The sequence below is a fragment of the Ambystoma mexicanum genome, chromosome 3p (genome assembly GCF_040938575.1).
Source record: "Ambystoma mexicanum isolate Mex_15411 chromosome 3p, UKY_AmexF1_1, whole genome shotgun sequence".
In the NCBI taxonomy this organism is placed as follows: domain Eukaryota; kingdom Metazoa; phylum Chordata; class Amphibia; order Caudata; family Ambystomatidae; genus Ambystoma; species Ambystoma mexicanum.
Window position 1 is genome coordinate 995,194,303 of NC_090925.1, and position 17,910 is coordinate 995,212,212.

Consider the following 17,910-nt stretch of genomic DNA (forward strand, 5'->3'; position numbering starts at 1 on the left):
AGAAAACTGGGTGCTCGTTGAGATGGAAGTCCGACAGCATCTTGGGCATGAAGGAGGGGTGCGTCTTAGGCACCACCCTCGTCTCGTGGAAAGTCAAGTACGGAGGCTTGCAGGATAGGGCCTGGATCTCTCCCACTCGTCGTGCGGAGGTGATGGCCACAAGAAATGCTGTTTTCCACGACAGGAACTTCAACGGTGCCGAATGCAGTGGCTCGAATGGCACCTCCATGAGCTTGGTCATCACCACGTTGAGCTCCCACGCCGGGGCTGGAGTCTTCACCGACGTGAACGATCGGAACAGTCCTTTCATAAATTCCTTCACCAGGCGATGAGACCACAGGGACGACCGTCCCATAGTCCTGGTGTATCGGGAGATCGCTGCCAGATGTATCTTACTGGAAGCATGAGCTAGTCCAGCCTTGGCCAGCGACAGGTACGGTAGCACTTGAGGGGCTGTAATCCGTAGAGGGTTAATCTTCTGTGCCAGGCACCAGACAGAGAACCTCTTCCACTTATGTCCGTAGCACTTGAGAGTGGAGGACGCCCTGGCCTTTGCAAGAACCTCTTTGCAGTCCGCCCGGATATCGTACCTTCTAAACTCTAGTGCTGCAGGAGCCAGACCTGCAAGTTCAGCGACTCCGGGTTGTGATGAAGGATGGCACCTCCTTCTCTGGAGAGAAGATCTGCGTCCGTCGAAAGTTTGACTGGTGGGGACGCCAACAAGTCCAGAAGGTCCGGGAACCAGATCTGTCTCGGCCACGCCGGTGCGACGAGAATCATCCTGCACCAGGACCTCTTGAGTTGGTTGATGAGTCGGAGCAGCAACGGCAACGGAGGAAACACATCCAGGAACAGGCCGTCCCAGGGGAACGAGAAAGCATCGCCCATGCTCCTCGGCTGGGGAAACCTGCTGGAGAACCTCTGGCACTTGGAGTTCGTCGCCGTCGCGAACAAGTCGATCTGGGGTTTGCCCCATCGCTGGAAGAGTCGATCCACTTGATCCCAACGCAGTTCCCACTCGTGGCACGAGCGCAGCTCCCTGCTGAGTGAGTCGGCGATGGTGTTCTTTATCCCTGCTAGATGAAAGGGTACCAGAAACATCCCCTGGGCAACGGCCCAATGCCACAGATCCTGGGCTTCCTTGGATAGGGCTGGGTATCTGGTTCCTCCCTGCTTCCGGATGTAGAACATTGTGGTGGCGTTGTCGGTGAAGATCCTCACCACCTTGCCCTTGAGGGACGGGAGAAACAACCTGAGGGCCCAGAACACTGCTCGGAGCTCCAGGATGTTGAAGTGGAGTGGCTTCTCCTCCGGGAGCCAAAGGCCTCTCGTGTGAAGATCTCTGGTGTGCGCTCCCCACCACTCCAGGGAGGCATCCGTTATCGTCGTCACCTGGTGAGCTGGGGTCTGAAAGTCTGTGCCCGCCGCGAGAGGCGCACGGGTGCCCCACCACCGAATTGCTTGGCGGAAAACCTCGTTGAGAGAGATCTTGTCCTCGAAACTGCCCGCCGCTTGAATCCAACGGGCGTCGAGGAACTCCTGTAGAGGACGCATCCGAAGCCTGCACAGGAGCACCAGATATATGCAGGAGGACATCATCCCGAGAAGGGACTATATGGACCTCACCCTGGCCATGTCCGTGGCCAGCAGATGCTGCACCTTGCCCAGGATGGCCTTTGTCCTTTCCTCCGACGGAGAGGCCAATCGCGTTTCTGTATCGAGCTTGGCTCCCAGAAACAGTGCGACCTGCGACGGAACCAGGTGGGATTTGGGGAAGTTGATGGAGAATCCCAGGTCCGTGAGCAGCCGGACGGTCCTCGCTGTGTGTTCACGGTGAGTTCCCTTGTTCTTGCTCGGATGAGCCAATCGTCCAGGTATGGGTAGATGTGGATCCCCTGCAGGCGCAGCCGCGCCGCCACTGGTGCTAGGCACTTGGTGAATACCCTGGGCACCGCCTTCAATCTGAATCGGAGGGCCTTGAACTGGTAGTGCCGTCCTTGGACTACGAACCTGAGAAACATTCGGTGTCCTTTTAGAATGGGGATGTGAAAGTACACATCCTCCAAATCAGACGACGATAGGAAGTCGCCTTCCTCCAGCTGACCCAGCACGTGCTGGAGGGTGACCATCCGGAACTTCTGTGCCTTGATATATTTGTTTATTCGACGCAGGTCCAGGATGGGGCGCCATCCTCCTGTCTTCTTTCTGACGAGGAAGTATCTGGAGTATACACCAGAGCCCCGGAGCCTCTTTGGGACGAGCTTGATGGCCCCTTTCTTGAGCATCGCCCTTACTTCTAACAGCAGTTGAGGGACGTGGTTTTCCTTCCTGGCCACGGGAGGAATGCGGGGGCACTATTTTTGAAATTCGAGAGTGTGCCCGTGGGCCAGGGCATCCAGCACCCAATGGTCAGTGGAGATGGACTCCCACACGTTGACAGACTTCGTCAGCCGGCCTCCCACTGGGGTGCTCCGGTCGGGGCCCGACACAACGGCCGGTTCAGTCCTTGCCGCTTTGGCCTCCCTGGCAACGATGGTGAGATCCACCTGACTTGCCTCATCTCCTGTAGGCTTCTTGCGACGAGGAGCGGGCCGCCTGACAGTACGTCGAAGAGCCGCCGCCAAATCCTTTGGAGGCACCCTGCTTGCCTCCGGAGTTCCGAAAGGGCGGCCGTCGTTGCTGAAGAACTCCCAAGGCCCGAGCCGTCTCTGTGTCGGTTTTGATGGCCTGGAGTGACTCATCCACTGTCTTCCCAAACAGATTGTTCCCGTCGAAGGGCATGTCCAAAACTTTGGCTTGCACGTTTTGGCGGAAATCCGTCGCCTTGAGCCACCGCCGCCGTCAAAGGCAAACGCTGTTGCCTAGCTGGCGGAAACCGGTGTCGGCAATGTCCGTGGCTACCGTTATGGCTTGGTCCAACGCCACCTCACCTTCCTGTAGGATCGCCAGGGCATCTGCCCTCTTGTCGTCCGGTAGGAAGTCCAACAGGGGGGCAAACTTGTACCACAACTACCTGTCTTAGTGGGCCACAATCGCTAGGGCGTTTGCCGCCTTAATCGTCATCGCCACAGACGAGATGACTCGTCATCCCATGGCATCCAGTTTCTATCCCTCGGCGTCCAGTGGGGAAGTTGAAGCCGATGCCCCCCGCCCTGCTTTCTTCTTGGCCGCTGCCGAGACGACCGAATCCGGGGTCGGCTGTGCCCTAAGGCACAAGGGGGTGGTGTCGGGGACCCGGTACTACTTCTCGTACCGGTCCCTCTTGGCAGGCGTCGTGGACGGGTTCTTCAGAAGAGCAAGTCACTCGTCCCAGATGTCATCCAGCAGCGGCACCGCGAGGACCGTCTTCCTCTTGGCCTCGCGCCGTTGGTAGAGGAAGCCTTCCTTCTTCTGCTCTTCGGGTCAGAGCTGAAAAAGCTCGGATGCCCTGGCAATCATGGGGTGGAAGGAGCCAATTTCATCGGGCGGGAGGGCCGTCGTGGCCGTATCTGTTCCCGTGTCATCCCCAGGGACAGGCTAAGGAGACAAAGGCTCAGAGGGCCGTGAGGGCTGAAAGGGCGGGGGTGGATGAATTCTCCTTCTCTTGTTTGGAGGGCTTCCCGACGGGCCCAGCTCTGGGTCGTCCGTTGGGGGTAGTGGCAATCTTGTCCTTATCTCTGTGCATAACGATTGGATTGCCATCAAAATGGCCACCGAGTTGCCCTATGGCTCGGGTTGCGACGGGCGCAATGGTTGCTCCACGGGAACCTCGTTGGTGCCACCGTCACTCTCGTCGTCGTCCTCGTCCGGATTCCTCCCGTGGGACCAGGCCTCCTCAAAGTTCTTGTCGAGGCCCTCCACGACCTCAACCAGCTCCTCCTCGGAGGCTGTGTCCGTGTCCGTAATGGCCGCCAGCCCCCCTTCTTTTCCCACCGGGGTCTTCACGGGGGTCTTCTCGATGGGCTGAAAAGAGGATTCCCTCCGTGGTGGCAGGGAAACTCTGGGCCCCGAGGTCGCCTCCACTGGGGTAGCCTCCACAGGCTGCGACAGGGCTGTCGCGACTTCCTCGATAGAGGCCTAGCCGAGTTAATCAAGGTCTTCACCACCTTGTGCGTGCTTGCGGCCTTCACCTTGGGGGGAGGGTCACCACCTCGCTCCCCCTCGGCTGGTTCCTTCGAGATCGACCAGGGCCTCTCCAGAAGCTTAGCCGTGTTCTCGGATTTCCTCTTCCCCGAGCCAGAGCGTTGGCTCGTGGTTGATGGCGCCGGTGAGGATGCGCCCTGCCATGCAGCCGAGGAGCCCGACCGTTCGGCGCTCCCGGTGCCCGCGGACTCGCGGTGCTTTGCCTTCTGTTGGACCCCTGTCGCCGGGGCGCCCTCACAGGACTTAAAAGACCGCTCGGACTTCTTCTTCTCACCTGATGGGCTCTTGCCTTCCAGCCAGCTGGCAAGACGGGTCCGATGATCCCTCATAGTCTGATCCGTCATGTTCATGCAAAACGCACAGTTCTTCTCCACGTGCGTTTTGTCTTTGGGAAGGCAGTAGAGGCATCGTGAATGCTCGTCCTCCTTGAACACATTCTGTAATCCGCATGCAGGGCAGTTCCTAAACACTTGGATCCGGGTGTCGAGCTTCCCTTCTCCTGGGCCATGTCCACGAGGTAGGCCTCAGAAACTTCTGGAATCCTCCAAGAAGCATAACTCGACAAAACTTCGCCCTTGAGGGGCGTAGAAAAATTCCGAAACGGGTCCCCGTTGATCGGAAGAAGAAACGGTGGAGATTGAGGCTCGATTAACCGAAAAAATTAGATAAATCTCTTTGAAAAAGCGCAAAACGCAGTAAAAGCTGGAGATCTATAGCACAAGGACTCCCAACACTTGAACGTGTGGTACAAATCTGAGGATGGCTGCCAGGGGAGGGGCTTAGGGAGAGGGCAGTCATTGGCTGGGGGCAGTATGACCCAGAGACCAGTGATAGGTTACTACTAAGAAAGACCGATCAGAAACGAAACTGATACTGATTTTTTCTTTACTGAGGATTCCCAGCCTGACGACGGGGAATATTCATGAGCATGTGAATCCATGCCAGACCCCATGCTGAAGAAACAGGTCTCCCAAAACTTGTCATCCATAAACCTGAATTAACAAATATCAATGCACAACTAAAACTCAAGACTGAATTGTGAATAACTACCGACAGTACTGGAGCACCAACTCCCTGCCAGCGCCCGCAACTAACAAGGTTTTGTCACCCCACCCAGAACTTACATTGGAGTTAACTTGTATAATAACGTACAACTTCCTACACAAATGACTGTTATGGTTTCTGATTCTTTTCAGAAACTGTGTTCAACTGGGAATAGAAAATGGGAAATAAGCCTACCCCTTTGTTCTGTGGAAGATAAAGACCCAATCAGCATTGGACCTGAGGAGGAGAGAGGCCCACAGAGCTGCAGAGGAGAAAAGACATCCTCCTAGGAGTTGTGGCATGGGGAAGCGAGCACACGCCAGACATGGCACATCGACTCGCAGTCAAGCCCACAGACAGCTTGACAATCCAGCCAGCATCTGGGCCAGAGAAGCCCAGCCCAGGAGAATCTCGCACAGAGGAGAACGCTGGAGTGGTGAATGAGTGGCAAAATGTGGACATGAGGTAAAAGTCATCCAGGAAAACAGCGGGAAGCGAGTGCCAGGTCCAGATTACATGGAATCCTGAAGGGAGAAATCCCAGCGGCTTACGTGAATGCCTGCCCAAAGAAGCAACGCACAGAGACAGAAGGAACGTCACTCAAGGGTGCCGGGAAGAGGGCGGAAAGGCCATTCCAGACCCCAAGAAGGTGTGACAGAAACCAAACACCAAGGTGGGTTGAGAGAAACCCGACCCAAAGGTGGGATGACAGAAAGGAGATCCCATGATGGGGTGACAGAAACCAAACCGGGTAAGAGCAACCAAACTCCAAGGTGGGGTAAGAGGAATCTGACCCTCAAGGCGAGGAGAGAACAATCTGACCCCAAGGTGAGGATGAAAGAAACCAGAGACCCCAGGGAGGGGTCAAAAAACCAGGAGGCAGCTGAGTAGAGAAAGCACAATGCGATTCCCCGGTTAGGAGCCCAAAGAGAGTACCTGGTGTGAACTTACAAACCAGGGAGTTCCCAAGGGTGAACAACCCGAGATTCAGACAAAGAAACAGGCAACCAAGGTTGAAAGAGACGACTAAAAGCATGAGGAGGTGAAGGTGGAAGAGTCATTTGCTGCCTTTATTTGATCTATGGAAAATGGAAAGAAGACCCTTTTTGATGAAGGGAGACATCACAGTGGGGTGATAAACTAGCCACCATTCTTTACTTTGGGCGCAGATTCCAATTGTACCTTTTGTTAAATGTAGGTTCTTTTTTTAGTTTACAGTGGTAGGGAGAGGAATCGGATTAGAACAGGTTTCTAGATGGTGGACTTTGATTAATTTGTACGACATCCTAACAAGCAATCTGTGAGACTTGTTCTTTTCTTTTGAGAGTAAGGCAGAAAAACAGAGACAGTTTAGGTTTGAATGTTTAAATAAAGAACTAAATTACCCAAAATACCATCCTGTTAGTCTCTTGATTCTGACTTTACACAATATGTACAGCAAATATGTTCACCACGTTGGGCCAAAGGGGTGCCTACCACCTGGTGCATATGAAGGAGGGTGATGTGTAGGAAACAGCCTTTTGCGTCAGATACAGCCTTTGCGAATATCAGGTGATGCCGTTCGGGTCGAGTAACCCTCCCGCTACCTTTCAGCGGTTTATGGATGACATTTCCCATGATCTCCTGGGCGAGTTTGTGGTAATTTAATTGGACACAATACTGATATTTTCATCTCCCTAACCAGCCATGTTAAACACATGAGTACGGTCCTCTGTGAAGAATCCAACAAATGTGTCCTTTCTCCCCAAGGTGGAAGCCATCCCCTTTGGGACTAGGGAGGTGAGCCTGCTACACTTAACGCTGCCTAGGAGACAAGGCAAGCGGGATCCCACTGGGGTGACCCCCTGTAGGAGACAAGCAATCCCTCGAAAAGGGATTTTATTCATTCAATCTAACTCATGTGAACAGTCTCATGTGTTTGTTGGCTATAAGGGAATTGATCAGTACAATTATACCTAGGATTGTTTAGAAAGGGTTGGCATGGTTTCTGACCCCTCTATCTGACAATTATTTCAAGAAACACCAAGTATAGGGAACATTCAATCTCATTTTAGCTTGACATTTAAAGCCAATGCTAGAGCCACTTCAAGTGAGAACGAACAGGAAGAGGAAGTCCTGTGGAGTGGTACGCGAGAGAGGATGTCCTGCTGGAGGGCCGAGTCCAGTAGTTGAGCAACACAGAAGGCACTAGGTGCGGCGGAACTGAAGGACCTGCGGAACGCTGCTAGCTCCAAACCGGTCTAGAGCTTGTCGGGCTTGACCGGATGAAGTGAGACACAATGCCAAAACCATAGGCAAGACGTGCCTGCTAGAAACAGAGCCACTGAATCAGTGAGGAGGGCCAACCAGCCCGACGTGAGAAAGTGACATAGCGGGAGGAGAAGAAGTCGGCCTATGGTGCTGCGACAACCGGAGAGACAGCCTCCTCAAAGGAACGCCGCCAGTGCACAGAATGTACGTGCCAGTTCCTGGGAGTTGGGCAAAAAATAACATACCCCACGGCAAGGTGAGCAACCTGAGCTTAGTGAAGGCCACATGACCCCAAGAAGCAGTGAAAGATACCATACACTATGCCGGGGTGAGCAATCTGAGAATCCTTGGCCGAGTGAAGACCAAACCACACCAAGCAAGGGGTAAAAGATACCATACCTCACGCGAAGTGAACAGCCCAGAAGCTTTGTGCCAGGTGAAAGGCAAACCAACCCAGAAAGAGGCAAATTACAAACCTAAGAATGAGTGAAAGGAAGTTTACACTAGGAGTGAGGACTCATCATTTCATTAATAAAATGATAGACTGTTTTTTCAAAACAAGAGAGATTCAAAGGACATTGTTGATAGAACTCTGAACTATACAGCGAGGCATGAGGCCTAATAAGGTGGAGAGGGATATTTGGGTGGCGGTCAGAAACCAACCACTAGATCAGCCATGAGGCAGAAACGTGGTAGAAACCTATTCCAGCCAACTTAAAGTTAGTTTGTATTATTAGTAGTAGGGGCAGTGCATAATGTAGAGTAGTCTTTTGGGACAGAGGACTATCCTGGGTGTGTAAAATGGACTGACGCGCACCCTTCAGTCTTCTTTTCTTTAAATAGATGGTCCCAAGAACTACCTTAGCGGTAGGGACAGAATAGTGCTTCTTTTGATTTAAATAATAGTTGAGCTGTAACAATTACCTCTTGTCTGCCGCCCGAGTCAGACATACCACACTTTACAAGTCTGCGGAAGAACAGACAGTATGACAAGGCTGAAAAATTAGCTTTGCCACGCAACTACTATAGAATTACTGGGTTATATCCTGACCCTGCATGGGGTACGTATGGACGACGGCAATGTAAAAGCAGTGCTCTAATGGGCAGTCCTGAAAAAACTAACAGCATTGCAGGCGTTCATTTGCTTCGGCAACTTGTACTGCCGATTCATGAAAGGCTTTTCAGAGACAGTAACTCCACCGACAGCCCTTACCGCCAAAGGCATTCCCTATTAGTGGAACAAAGCAGCCCTGGAAGCATTTGAGGCCTGAAACAAGCATTTGTAACCGCACCAATCCTGCAGCATGCAAGACCTGAACTACCTCTTTTCGTCAAAGCAGACACCTCGAATATAGCTATAGGAGCTGTGTTGAGTCAGGCATGCACCGAAACACAAGTGTTACACCTTGTTCCCTTTTATTCCAGGAAGTTAATTGCAGAGGTGAATTATCTCATCATGGATAAGGAGTTGCTGGCCATTCGTGCTGCGTTCCAGGAGTGGAGATAATACCACATCACAGGAGGATGGTCTATACTGATCATCGCAACCTGACAGCCATCAGTATGGTAAAGTGCACTAATGCATGGCAGGCATGGTGGCATTTGCTTTTCTCTGCCTACCTGCCTGCTCCTCAAATACCAAGGCTGATACCTTATCACGTATGCAGGATTCCCAGACCACTGCTAACAAACCTTCATCATGTATCAAACCAGAATGCCACGTCACATGCGTATGTGATGTCCCAACCTCAATACTCGATGACATATGGCAGTGGGCCACAACTCATTCCGAAGAGGTTATCACACAAAACCTGTCCCTTAAGAATGTGTTGCCAAAAGTACCCAAAGGGCTGTTACTCCTGGATGCCTCAGTCCAAAAGATGGCCCTGCGAGGGAGTCATGATATTCGTGGTGGAGTCTTTGGTGGGCCACCCAGACAGGAAAAAGACCCTGGACCTATTAAGCCATTGATGGTGGTGGCCCAGCATCCTTAAAGATACTCTGGAATACGTGGATACCTGTGCCGTGAGTGCTCAGTGCAGGACACATTGTGGAAAGCCAGAAGTGTTATTAAAACCCTTACCGATATTGCCAGCCCCCTGGCATAGTGTCTCTCGACTTCTGTTAAGATAGATTTTTAGAATCTTGCCTCGTGGACAGATCTTAGGAGGCTACACTAGTTATGGTGAACAGGGAGCTGTGAGAGGTTAGCCAAACCCAATCAAGGTAGCAATGGAGAGCAGTCCAGGATTAGTCTCAGGAGAGTTTGAGGGTAGTCAGGGCCCCTCAAAGAGTCCACACAGTATAGCACACAATCATTTATTTAGACAGCTAGTTATAAAAATACAACAATATTTAGGCCTTTAGAACACGCTAAAAAATCAAATTAGCAGGTAATATATCACACAACGCTATCTTATACATACATACATTCCCCATTAGGTTCACGTAATAGACATCAGATGATTTAATCAAGCAATGCAGGTAAGTAACATAGATATGGTTAATGGTGAGAACCAATCACAAGAACAGTATTCTAACTTTAGAAGTCCAAACCCTAAGATGAGTGGTGCCTTGTGCCCAATCACAGGGTTTTTTAAATTATTATTTTTAAACAATTTTATTGATTTTATTAAAAAAATAACAACTCAAACCAAACTTACACTGGATGCATAATGTCAATCACAAATAAACATACATTGCTGTATTCAAGCCCACTGTATCTCCCCTTCACTCTATCTCTTGCGGTGGGGATTCCTCTTCGACAGAACTCATTGGGTCTATCACTTGGTCCATCATGCGAAGGCCCAAATAATTCAGCTATCAGTTGCCTCCAACCCAATAGGGTTCCGGCTTCTTCTTCTATCTCTCCTTTACACGCTTCCTGCCATACCACAGTTTCTGCCTCCGCCCACTTCTGCAGATCCTTCCACCACGTTTCCATTTTTGGTCTATGACATGCCTTCCAACCCATCGCTTTCCTTCTCTTTGCTAGGACATACGCTAGATCTTTCAGCTTGCTCAGATGTTTAAGCTTGCGTGGTCTGGGAAACCCTCCTATCAAACAAGCCCATGTGGTACCCACCTTCATAAGGATCCCTTTGTCTTCCATCTTCTGTGCTATTTCTCCCCAGTATCTCTCTATCAGTGGGCACGCCCAAAACATATGTACCATTCCCGCATTTTCTTCATTACATTTAGGGCACACTTGACGTCCAGCGTTTTTAAATTTAGCTATCTTTTGAGGCGTCAGGTATGCCCTATGAGTTATATACAATTGTATCTGCTGTAACCTAGCATTTCTCAATACTTTTTTATGATATCCTTGTGCTCTCTCCCACATCCCATCACTCATCCGGGCCCTATTTCTTCTTCCCAGTCCAGTTCGAGTTGCACCACCTCCTTGCCCGCTTTGGAAATTATAATTTTATATAATCTGGATGTTTCGTGTCCCCCTTCTGCTATGTCATATCATATCTATAGTGGCATCCGGTTCCTCCGCCAATGCCACTTCAGACCAGGTGTCTAATTCGTTGAACCACCCCATGATACGTAATATGTTGCCCCACATGCAACCCCATTAGTTCCACCAGCTCCCCAAATTCCAGTATCTTCCCCTCCTGCCACACATCCCCCATCGTTGCTATCCCCACCGGTTCCCAGTGCTTCCTAATCATTAACCTTAGTTGCTTTTGTCTTCCCACCACTGTGACCAATGGGATCTGTGGGGAGCACAGGGATGGCTTTTCCATTAATTGGCACGCTCTTCGCCACATCCCCCACCCAAGGCTCATCATCCCCGGGCGGCCTTCCAACTCCGATTTAGGCAACCATATCATCTCTTGTAGAAAGTATGGGGTGCAGTCCCTCTGAAACAGCCTGTGTTCTAAGGTAGGCTCATCAGAGAGCCATTTAGCTACGTATTGTAATTGGCTCGCTACATAATAGACTTCCCAGTTTGGTAATTTAATGCCTTTCTCGTATGGATTTTGTAATTTCCACAGGGCTACCCTGTTCCTCATCCCGTGCCATAAGAATTCCCTGCATATGCCACCCAGCCTAGCAAAGAATGTTCTGGGTATTGAGTATGGGATGTTCGCGAAGCAGTGCAACAATCTGGGCAGCGCCACCATCTTGACCATCGTCCCTCGTCCCATCATTGCCAAGGGGAGCTTCACCCAAAACTTCATGCTACTCTCCAATTTCTTAACTGTTCTCTCCGTGTTATGCCTATGTTCAGCTTCTACCGTATGATATATATCTACCCCAAGATATCTGAATGTGTTAACCTCCCACGGTATCTGTAGAATCGACAAATGCTCTAACGGGAGCCCTCTATACCTACCCAAAGGGAACATGCAGGACTTACTTGGGTTCACAGCTATGCCTGATAGTTCTGCAAACCTCTTCATCACTTCTAATATATATTGGAGGTTCTCTTCTGGGTAACGCAAATACAGTAACATATCATCTGCATACAATTAAATTAGATGTGGTGTCTCCCCAACGACAATACCGATTGCATTATATTGCTGCCTTAAATAAATTGCCAGGAGTTCTAAGGCTAAGATAAACAGCATGGGGGACCAAGGGCATCCCTGTCTGGTACCTCTACTGAGTTGCCATTTTTCAGAAACTACAGCTCCTGTCTTCACTCTAGCAGGTGGTGCGCTGTATAACAGTTTGACCCATTTGAGATATCCTGGTCCCATACCATAATTGGCTAGGGCCGCAGTTAACCAGGGCCATTTGACCGAATCAAATGCCTTGATCGCATCTAATGATACCATCGCCCTCTTGCCCGCGTCTCCGTTAGCATATTCAATGACTCGTGGAGTCGCCTAAGGTTATTTGAGATGTTTCTATTCGGGACATATCCTGTTTGATCAGGATGTATTAACTTATTAATGACCTTCTTCAGTCTATTTGCCAAGACCGCTGTTAGAATTTTGCTGTCTTGGTTTAACATCGACAAGGGCCTGTAAGAGCCACAGTGGCTACCAGGCTTATTGGGTTTGGGAAGTGGTATAATGACCGCTTCCCGTAAGGATTCCGGTAATTTCCCTGCTTCATATGCTTCGTTAAGCATCTCCAGCAGCAGGGGGAGTACCTCTGTTTTATATGCTTTATAGAATTCACTTGGAAGCCCATCAGTTCCCGGGGCTTTGCACGTGGGCAGCTGCCTCACTACCTCTTCTAATTCCTCTAGGGTGATCGGGGCATCTAGCTCCTCCCTCTCCTCTGCACTGATCTGGGGTAGTCCGATATCTTCCAATGTATCTCCTATCGCTTCACTGTTGCTTCCTGCCTCATCCCCATACAGGCGACTACAATACTCTGCAAATTCCTGATTAACCCCCTCTTGTGTGTCTGCTATGCTCCCATCTTCTTTCACTATCGTTCTAATTGGGGGCTTAGGGGTCTCATTTTTATATAGCCATGCCAGGACTCTCCCCGGTTTGTTCCCTTCTGCGTATTGTCTCTCTAAATACTTTTTATAGTTGAGGTTGCATAATCTTTCCCAGTATACTGCACATTTCTGTTGCAGGCCAAGTACTATTTCCGTTTCTTTCTTGGTATTATTACCCCTTTCCGACACCTTTTCTAGCTCCTTTTCAGCTTCCTGCAGTTCGGTAAGGATCCCATTCTGCAGTCCCCTAGACTTGGCTATAGCAATCCCCCTCACCATCACCTTGAAGGCTTCCCAGAGTGTGCCCGCTGTCTTAACACTGCCAGTATTTATCTCAAAATAACTTATTTCCTCTCGCATACCCTCCCTGAATACGTTGTCTTTCAGCGCCTCTGCACGCAAGCGCCATGTGGGTATCCTTCCCCTTGGGGGTCGGTATTGCCACACTAACATCAGTGGCGAGTGGTCTGAGAGGACCCTTGCTTTGTATTCCGCATGCGTTATTTCAGTCATTAGTTCATGTGTGACAGACAAATAGTCTAGTCTAGTATATAGGCCCTGAGGGCAGCATAGTGTGTGTACGGTCTATCCTGTGGATGGCGTAACCTCCACGCATCGTCCAGCCCGAAATCTGCCAATAATGACTACAATGTCTCTACAGCCGGAGTGAGTCTGCCTACCTTAGTGTCTGATCTATCTATTTTTGGGTTTAACACACAATTAAAATCACCCCCCATAGCACAACCTCCCCCACACTACCACTGAGTTTACCATACAGGGTTCTAAAGTACGCAGCCGTGTCCTGATTCAGGGCATAGGTATTTACAATACATACCTCTCTATTTTCCACCAGCCCTTTCATAACCACCATCCTGCCGTCCAACTCTGCTGCCGAATGCAACAGCTGGAACAGGACATGTGGGGCCTCCCATGTAATTACCCCTCTTGCATAGGCTGAATATGCTGCCCCTACTACCGTCCCTTTCCACTTCTTCTGTAGCACTTCCAGTTTTTCCTGCGTTAAATGAGTTTCTTGTAACAAGGCTATGTCCACTTTCTGCCTGCGCAGGTACATCATAGCCTTGTTTCTTTTCAAATAGCTGTTGAGCCCCCTGACATTCCAAGTAACTATCTTAAGGTCTCTCATGGTTCATATCATTTTTCCCGGGGTGTAGGCTTGCACCCCAACTGTGCACACTCCCCAACTACAACAAACCACTGCACACAACCCCTTCCCTCCCCCTCCGCACCCTACCCCTACCCCAACCCCAACAAGTGCCCAGCTCCATCCCTGGATCTCAGGCTCTCCCGCGTTTGGTCCTGCCTTGGAACACCCAGGCCAGGACCCCAGCAGGGTATCACCATACTATCGGTGACCTAACTAAACTCTAAATGGGGGTATAAGGACTAGCTCTGCGAGGCTCCCTAACTAAGAAATAGCCTCAGTGCTCACGGATCATATTCCCTTCCAACCTGTTCATGCCAGCCCATAAGCTGCATCAGTTACTATAATCAAGTCCCATAGTCTTAAGCCACAACACCACCAGGTGGCCCCCCTGCGAATAATTAACTCTTCCTTCTCCCATCTGGATGCCCAACTCCTGGGGGCAGCTTTGCATGTCGAGCCACCCCATAGCTTCTTCCGAAGTTTCGAAAAACAAGATTCTGTTTTTATGGAACACTTTTAGCTTCGCCGGGTAGAGCAACATGTACTTGTGGCCCGCTTCTCGCAGTCTTCTCTTGACCGTCCCAAAGTTCATGCGACTCCGTTGCACCATCAGGGTATAATCCGGGTAGGCAGTTATGTTTGCTGACCCTCTTTGTATTGTTCCTCCCTTATGGAAGTGTTCAAGGATTCTTTCTCGTCCCGATATTTGAGGATCTTAGCGATCACCGGCCTAGGAGGGTTGCCCGGCGGCAGCTTCCTCGTTAGAGTCCTATGCGCCCTTTCCACTGCGAACCCCTGAGACAAGACTCCTCCGGTTATCTCCTGCAGCAGCATAGTTTCTACGAAGTCTGTAGGGTTGGATCCCTCGGCTCCCTCTGACAAACCAACAATACGAATGTTATTCCGCCGGGCCCGTCACTCCGCCTCCTCCACCATGCATTCTAGGTTGCCCACGCGTTGCACTAGGGCGTGAAGGTCTGCTTTGTGTGTTGCACAGTCCGCTGTGTTCGGACCCACCTCTTTTTCTAGGTGCTCTGTGCGTTCCGCCAACGACCCGACGTCTTGTCGAAGAAGATTCACTTCCTCCTGGGCTCATCAGTCGGCTCTTGTGCTCTCCCCTCTCCCAAGGAGTAGAGGAATGTATTGTTCATTGGGGTGCCAGATTGGGGGAGCACCAGCAGTGCACAGTCTCGGCAATCCACCTCTCTAGGAGGTCTGCTGGACATGTCGTCGTACCAGGGAATTACGGGCAAACCTCCCCTCTCGCCAGCCCCAGTGGGATGAAATTGCTGTCGGCACCAGAGCCCGGGCGGGCCGCGCCAGGGGTGTCTGGAAGTCAATGAGTGGCTAACGGGGCGGATCGTGCCTTCCCACGTAACCGTGTAGCTTGGCTCCAGTCCTGCTAGCACGCGCTCTTATTGTGGGCCAGCCGGTCCAGACTCAGATTGACATACCAGCTGTGGGTTCAAGCAAGTCCACCAGCTCATCACCAGTGTAACTCCTATGCTCCTCTCGTTACCCACGTTTCTCTGCCCCCAGCTACCGTGATTTGTTAAGTGCTCCACGGGACTTCTCAGCATCTTGCCAGTGACCCTTTTTAATCCCTCTTCATTGTTGACCTTTGCATACGTTCTATTCCATTAGCCTCATTGTGCACCTCTCTTCCATCCAGCTATTTGTGCCTCCTCTCGTGTCTTTTACCCTGTTTCTCTTATATTGGTCACCTACTCATCGCCTTTCTCTTGCTTGGCTCTTTTGCTCACGTGTAGCGCTGCCAGAGCCTTCAGGACTGGTCTCCCCAGTGTCATCAGCTTTCACAGAGCGTGTGTGTGCACGTCAGCGTTGACTTGCGAACTCGCGTTCTGTTCGCGTGTTGTAGCTAAGTTGTTCTGCGCAGTGGCTGCTCCGTTGCTTGCATGCCTGTCCCCTTCTGTAGAATAATGTTCGTGGGGCACAGCACAGTCGTCCTGGGCTTCTCTCCTAGCTTTCTTGGTGCGCCTTCTATCTTACGCCAATATTTGTGTTCGTTCCGCACATTGTGTTATGCGGCAGTGTCTAGTATAATCCTGTCGTTTCCTTGTGTCTTTTAAGCGCTGTACACGTCCAGCCACTGCTGGTGTCATCCTTTTCAGGACGCGGGCCCCGTTTCTTCTGGGCTGGTCTCCGGTGTGAGATCGGGTCTCGTCTTTCTGCCACCCGGAATGCCTCAGATGTGTTCCTTGCTTCGGTACACGTTTCCGTGTGGCTGGACGTTCTATCCAAATGTTTATTGTGTGGCGCACGACCTCGGCTCATCTGTGCTGCAAGTCCGCGTTGAAGACCTCTGTATCAGCATTTCGTTCCTTCAGTCCCTTTGTTCTCCTGGTCCGCCATCTTTTTACCTTTGTATATGTGCGGCTGCATTCGCGACGGAGCCGTATCTCGCGAATCCACTTCTTGATACACTTGCCAGATTCAATTATCATGCCGCCTGTCTTCCGACACACCTGCCTGTATTTTCAGTGTTCTTTGGCCACATTTATCATGCTTTTGCACAGATCGATTCCGGATCTGCAGGAGCTCCTCAGGTTGCCGCGTCCTACTCCATGGCTTGTTAGCCACGCCCCCTCCAAAAGTCACAGGCTTCAACACAATGTTTCTTATAAGTAAGTATGCTCTGTAGAAAGGATGAAATGGGCTTCTGCTGGAGCTAAGTCTCTAACTGTTTTACAACAATTCACCCAACGATAGGTACATTTTCACCTTTCTTCCAGGCCCAAAGATAACCCAGGGGCAGGAAACCCGTCCCAGGTTTGACGTCCATCTGTAAGTGGAATATAGAAAGGGACTGGTTTCCAATGTTATCCAATGGATAACAGGAGGGACAGGCACACTGTTGCTAACGTATCCCCCTGACTCTGATTTTCCCACATGTCCGTGTCGATTGACTGAGGGTCGTTGGCGGCTCTATCTTCCTCCCTTTGTTCCAGTGAGAGTGCCCAGGAGTTGTGGTTTGAGGACTCTTCCAGTCGGACAGAACTCCAAGTTGCAACCCTTGTCAGTGAAGAAATGCAGAATCCAACAATGAAGTCTCCTTAGGACACTTTACAGGATGGAGGAAGGCGTGTTTCAGAGACAATAACCATTTGCAGGCAACAACAGGTGTCGTTCCAGAGATGGTCACAGCAGCTGCTCCAAGTTTCCCTTGAAGTTAGAAAGCTGGAAGCGGGGAGAAGATGACTTGTGGCACAAGCTGCAGACTATCAAAGTTCTAAACCTGAATGTGGAATGGCAACGCTTCTTTCAAGGTAGCCCACAAGAGAGTTGGTCAGTCCACCGGGCAGTTCAGGGACACTTCCAAAGGCTCCAAAGAACTGGATCCTCGAGAAGACATTGAGACTAGTTGGTCCAACTAGCCCAAGCGCAGAAGCATGGCTGAGGGTATTCGGAGATCAGGCAGAGAAGAAGGGCTTCACCGGGCTGGACACTGGAGGGGTCGCTGGGCCACTTCAGGAGTCATCTTTGGATCTTTAGTGGTCTGCTCTTCTTCGCTCCAATGTAGAATAGCTGCAGAGGTCATCTTCTAAACCAAAATCTGTGCAGGAAGCAAGTCCAAGCCCATGGTCTGCCTTCAGTGCGAATATCGGAAAGGGCATCCCAGTTGAATGCCAGGTCCAGCCGCGCACTTACATAGTCATTGTTCATAGACCACCATCTGACGTCAGCATACCATCTAAAGATGGACAAACAGAGCGATTCACCTAGACCCTGGGTCAATACCTACCTAGGGGTATCTTAGTCCATTTTCGAAATTTCTAAGCACAGTAAAAATACTTTCAGAAATCAAAAAAGGAAATTCTGATTACTCTGCTAGGCCACAGATCACATATTAAAATATTGTATAAAATAAAATCTGCATGTGGTGTTTTGCACAGTT

The 17,910-nt window shown here is 50.6% G+C and overlaps 1 protein-coding gene across 2 annotated transcripts in view; it reads right to left on the minus strand.

Annotated features, from left to right (window-relative positions):
* Positions 1-17,910, minus strand: part of DHX35 (DEAH-box helicase 35) — a 2,070,470-nt gene that overhangs the window by 494,088 nt on the left and 1,558,472 nt on the right. The gene's annotated exons all lie outside the window — the stretch shown is intronic.